This window comes from Lontra canadensis, unplaced genomic scaffold (assembly GCF_010015895.1).
Source record: "Lontra canadensis isolate GAN:19392208 unplaced genomic scaffold, GSC_riverotter_1.0 scaffold5, whole genome shotgun sequence".
Taxonomy (NCBI): domain Eukaryota; kingdom Metazoa; phylum Chordata; class Mammalia; order Carnivora; family Mustelidae; genus Lontra; species Lontra canadensis.
In genome coordinates, this window is record NW_022630999.1 from 12,299,075 (window position 1) to 12,305,074 (window position 6,000).

The following is a 6,000-nucleotide window of genomic DNA, read 5'->3' on the forward strand; positions in this document are numbered from 1 at the left end:
AGTAATAAGTAAGATGTCTAGTTATTTAAGCCTGCATAAGGAAACAAGAGTTCCAAAATGCAGAGTGGATTAGTTTTGAATAATATGATTTGTTTGTAATAACAATCCAAATTAAACTCAGTATAGGCTCACTGTATTCTAAGCAAATTAATAAAAAACAGAGATACCTAACTATTTAATTAAAAAGATAAATAAAATAAATTATAATTTACAGTAGGTGTTGGGAAGTAAAACTAGAGTGGCTTTGCAATAGTAAAAGATAAAAAGACAAGGAAACTGTGTACAAAGTGTGAATAAAAAAAAGGTTGTACCTCAAGAATGTTACATAAAATAGGATAGCTCAAGGAACATTAGTCATGAAGGAAAATGAAAAAGTAAAAATAAGAAAACAAGCTTTGCACAGTGGCAGTATCATAGCCAATGAGGTTTATCCGAGGCATGATTATTGCTAATTGAAAAATAAGAAAACATAAGGCCTGAAGTAGTTTTAGTGTAAGAGATGGAAATCCGGGAGTCATTTGCACATTTGACAGTTAAAGACATTTGAATTGATTAAGCTCAGAATGGAGTAACGTATCAAGATGAAAGAAAAGAGTTACATGGAAAGGCCTTTGGGGGATCTATATATATGTGGACACAGGTAAAGGAGGAAGGGGGGAAAATATGTCCACAGAAGGAAATAACAGCAGAGGTAATTAAAATATATTCAATTAAATATTGAAAGCAATTATATATATATATATATGTATATATACATATATATGTGCTATTTCTCATTTAACTTTTTTAAAAACATAAGGGAAAATCAAGTGAAAAGTATTAATGACTAGTAAATGTAAGAGGTAGGGATGAAGGTTCAGTCCGTTTCACCCCAAATCTTATTCTCCCATTTTTATCACAATTTTCCAAGCTCATGGATGCATTATTGGTCTCTTGTTATAATTATTTTTTAAATGATTACATATGAACAGTTGGAAAAAGTGTGCACAAGCTATAATCTATATAATAGGAGAAATCTTGCTTTTTATTAATTGTAGGAAATTAAATACATTAGTATTTTCAATTCTTAAACACAATTACCTCTATTCTCATCATGGAATCAAATATTTGCAGGCCTCTTAACTTCAATTTGCTCAAAAAACAAACAAAAACAAATAACCCACTCATCTTGTGTCATATGATTAATTAGGAAGATAAAAATGCTTCTTAAAAACCTGTTCTATTTCAAGAACATCCTCTCCCAGACCTTCCACCTCTTTCTCTCCTATAAGCCAGGGGATTAAGATGAATGATGATTTTGCAGGGATATAAAACAACTTTTCAGGGGTAGGGATTCATAAGTATTTATGTTTTTAACCTTTTAAAAAGTAAAAGAATGAGTAAGGCATACAAAAGACAATTTGGTGAGCTTGACTATACTTCCAGGTACAGAGCAAGAGAGAAGGTATTTGTTTTAGTTAAAAAAAAAAAAAAAAAGTTGCTAAATAGCACGTCAAGTCTATTAGGCAATTAAATTCAAGAAACCCCAGACTACTAATCCCACTGCTCACCCCCTACCTTTATGGGAAATTGAATAGAAAGAAAGATATTTTCTTTTAATGATCTTTCACTTTAATAAATATTTACTGAATCTTTGAATATGGAAGGCAAGCACACTTTCTGGTCTTTGATTCTGATTCCCCCTTTATTATAATTTATTACTATTAAGTTTCACAAGAAAATAATACCACTTTTAATCAAATTTATACTTAGAATAATCAATTCAGTTGTAAAGAAAAAAACCCCAAACTTTAGAAAATAATTTCAAACATTGTACAATTGGCATGCAACACATTTACAAAGAATTTTGAACATAAGACTGAATAAGCAAAAATATGTGTAGGTGACAGATTCAGAGCTGAAATATATATAATGATTTTTCTAAATTTTTTCTATTCCTTTATCTAAAATTAGAGAAGCAATTATATGGAAGCCATAAGTAGAGAATCAGGTGACTGATTTAGGAAACCCAAGGAGCCCTTAAAAAGTAAAATTCTGACCAATTATTTGAAAGCTGAAAACTTAGCAAAAACAAGAGTGAGAATGTAACCTAGAATGTTGGAAAATCAAAGTACTTTGTTGGGGTTTCTTTACAGCGACTCCGTATTAAATTGCTTGCAAAAATAAGGACCTTGTAAAACTCCTGTTGATAAAAAGCAGATAAGCAAGTGCTGGGAAAATAGGAACATATTATATGGGTCTTAAGACCATGCCTTTTCAGAGGGTCCCAGGGACATATATTTAACTATGCAATTAACTATGTATGGTTTTAAATCACTAAGTACAATTTCTGAAACTTACAAACTTTCACTGAAGTAACTTACTTTGCTCTAATGAAAAGAAATCACGACATATGTGGATTTGTTTTAAGAAAAGATATTTGGTAATAATCTTTCACTTGAACAACCTTTATTTAATCTTTAAATATGGAAAGTATTCTTGATTCCCCTGCTATCTTTGGGAGTTCTCTTTTAAATAAGCAATTCATACTAGGCTTAATCAAAGTTAAAATAATATTTTAGCTCTCTAGAGCAAAGAACATAATAAATAACTTCATATTTTTATAAATAGGCCAATCACTTATAATATATAGACACATATTCATAAATGAAGAAACATAAACATAAAACTGAATTAGCAGGCACTACACCTAGATTTACACTACTAAAAATAAAACTGATGTTTTCTCTAAAATCTAAATACTAGTATTTGCAAAACAATGTGTGGGATAAATATATATCCTTGACAAAGAGCAGCATTTGATAGGTGGTTCAAAGAAGACAAATTAACAATAACTCAAACTATCTGGAAACATCTTATAGGCATACAAATATATACAATATATGATAAGGAAATTTCCTACATGCAAAGCATTTTCTATTAAATATCATAAATTAAATGCATCTTGCTATAATAGCAACTAGAATTACAAGATCTTACATTAAGAAGGATTCTTAGAAACAGACATTTTGACCAAGCATTTAAAATATGGTGAGGATTTCCCAGACAAATGTGGACAGGTATTTCAGGCAGAAGCAGCTTAAGGGGTGGTGGCACAGAAGTGGGAGTAGTACTGTGGGAGCCTTGCATCCCTCTAACAGGGCAAATGTAGCTCCGGAAAAGTTCCATCTGCTGATCTCCTTTGTATGCCATCAACTCTGGTCCTGACATCCACACTGTCAGTAGGAGAGGTCGATAAATCTAGGAACATTTAGCATTTACTTTGTCTTCTATCACTTCTTCCTATGGTCGGCTTACATATACTTTATTTATTTTTAGTTTGTCTAAAATGTCTCACCCGCTACTTGCTTCTGAACTTAGTATCACCTAGAATATTGAAAACCACAGGACTAGGTAGTGTGATCATTCCAACCCCCATACCCTCTTTTAAGTGTGTAAACCTCACCCATCTCTTTCTTCTTGCTTCTTGTTATATGTTTCAAACTGAATTAATCAATAAACAGTGCAACATGAGTAGCTTAATTTGGTCCTGCTACATAGCATGCTTGACAACAAAGCATATTAGTAATATAAAGAAAACACGGGTTGGTGAGGTTTGCTTTGTTTTGATTTGCACTTTTTTTTAACATATAATGTGTTATTTGTTTCAGGGATACAGGTCTGTGACTCATCAGTCTTACACAACTTATAGCACTCAGCATAGCACATACCCTCCCCAATGTCCATCACCCAACCACCCCAACCCCCCACCCCTCTCCCCTCCAGCCACCCTCAATTTGTTTCCTGAGATTAAGAGTCTCTTAGGGTTTGTCTCCCTCTCTCGTTTCATCTTGTTTCATTTTTCCCTCCCTTCCCTTATGATCCTCTGTCTTGTTTTTCAAATTCCTTATAGCAGTGAGATCATATGATCTGCTTTTTGGAAGTTTGGAATAAGCATACCTATTTTATGTTTAAGTAATAAGTACACTTATTTCTTATACTAATATTTAAGATGCTAAAAAATCTGTTTAATGGAGGTAGGGAGAATTTGAAGATACCTAAGTGGGAAGGGGTTATTGATCAAAGATGGTTTTGTGTAAAGAGTTTGAAGAAATGGTGACCAGAGGACCTATCGAGGAACTAGCCTTAAACAGGAGGAAAGACATTTCTTCAGGCAAAGGAGAAAAAGATTTAGATAAAGTCATCTTATAAATTGATTTGAAAAAGAACATATGATGTCAAAGGGCATTCTATGTGTATTTATTTAACTAATATTTATCAAGCAAGTATGTGCAAGATATGATGGGAAGTGTTAGGTCTTCATTAAGGCAGTCTATACTCACTGGGAAGACACATAATTCAAAATGAAACAGTTGAGATCTTCATAATCAGTCATAATTAATCAAGTGTGGAAAAGTATGAGGGCTAAAAGCATTTTGGACAGAAGGAATGTCTGATATAAAGTCCTAAAATTTAAGGGTCATGTGACATATTCAAAAAGTAAAGGAAGTTGGTTGAAGCTAAGAGTATGTATGTATATGGAGGGGTAGAAGGCTGGGGACATAGGATAGAGAGATGGATAAGAAAAAACTGGAAAGGTTAAGTGGGGTGGATAGATCTTGAAAATTTTCTGGTTTTATCCTAAAGACAATGAAAACCACAGAGTGCTTTTAAATGAAATCTGACATAAAATAATAATAATAATAATAATAGTTATTATTATTACAACAACAATAATAATAAAGTCAACTGTTGGCAATGTGCAAAATGTATTGAAATAACATTGATGCGAAGAAAGGGGAACCCTCTTACATTAGTGGGAATGCAAGCTGGTGCAGCCACTCTGGAAAACAGCATGAAGGTTCCTCAAAAAGATGAAAATAGAGCTACCCTATGACCTAGTAATTGCACTACTGGGTATTTACCCTAAAGATACAAATGTAGTGATCCAAGGGGGGGGATGGGCACCCGAATGTTTAGAGCAGCAATGTCCACAATATCTAAACTATGGAAAGAGCCTAGATGTCCATCAACAGATGAACGGATAGAAAAGATGTCGTATATACACACAATGGAATACTATGCAGCCATAAAAAGAAATCTTGCCATTTGCAATGACATGGATGAAGCTAAAGGGTATTATGCTAAGTGAAATAAGTAATCGGAGAAAGACAATTATCGTATGATCTCACTGATATAAGGAATTTGAAAAACAAGACAGAAGATCATAAGGGAAGGAAGGGAAAAATGAAACAAGGTGAAACGAGAGAGGGAGACAAACAATATGATACTCTTAATCTCAGGAAACAAATTGAGGGTGGCTGGAGGGGAGCAGGGTGGGAGGGATGGGGTGGCTGGGTGATGGACATTGGGGAAGGTATGTGCTATAGTGAGTGCTTTAAGTTGTATAAGGCTGATGAGTCATAGACCTGTACCCTTGAAACAAATAATACATTATATGTTAATAAAAAGGAAAGGAAATTTTAAAAAGAAGAAAGAAATAACATTGAGAAAAGGAAGATTGGAAAGCAGAAGTTAAATGGATAAATATTTCCCAAAAGGAGGTTGAAAAAACAAAAATGAAAATAAAATATGTTAATATCTTAGGAGGAAAAATAATAGGAGTATGGCCTGTAATATAGGTAGCTATGGAACATATAAGAAATGCAACACAATCTTCAGCATTTAGAAAGAGCCAAGTTACATGACGAGTGAAGATATACATGTTACCCATTCTAAAATGTTTACTTGGAAACAATATAAAGTATCCTCTAATCACTTTCTTATTAATATCTGTTACGGGGTTACATGTTACTCTGCCATTATGAGAATGAGAAAAATAAAGTCCCATGCAGTTGAAGATTTCTAAATTTTCTACATTTTATATCCATTCCCACCACTCCCAAAATTTAGCTTAGTGATAAACATAGAGTGCCTGTAGATACTGATGGAAATTTCCCATTTTCAATGTATGCTTGTGGTGCCTCTGCCATTAAGTCTTATTTCAAATTAATTTCTATT

The 6,000-nt window shown here is 33.1% G+C and overlaps 1 pseudogene; it reads left to right on the forward strand.

Annotated features, from left to right (window-relative positions):
• The first annotated feature begins 391 nt into the window (after positions 1-391).
• Positions 392-509, forward strand: LOC116864447 (annotated as a pseudogene).
• Positions 510-6,000: the final 5,491 nt, after the last annotated feature.